Genomic DNA, 236 nt, shown 5'->3' with positions numbered 1-236 from the left:
AAATTCTGATCCAGATCCAGTTCCGGTTCGGATTCGGTTCCAGGGCCGGATCCGGAACCGTTTTTGGACTCTTTTTTATATAGAATTGGTCCACTCTATTTACATACGATTTTGGACCGGTTTCCAAACCGGTATGGACGAACCGGTTTCAGTTATGGGTTTTTTGGGTCGGTCCTAGATCTGTTATGGGTCGAACCGACCCGTTAAACATGCCTATATGCTCGATTAATACATAC

The sequence above is a fragment of the Primulina huaijiensis genome, chromosome 12 (assembly GCF_012295235.1).
Source record: "Primulina huaijiensis isolate GDHJ02 chromosome 12, ASM1229523v2, whole genome shotgun sequence".
NCBI lineage: Eukaryota > Viridiplantae > Streptophyta > Magnoliopsida > Lamiales > Gesneriaceae > Primulina > Primulina huaijiensis.
This window is presented reverse-complemented; position numbering follows the sequence as displayed.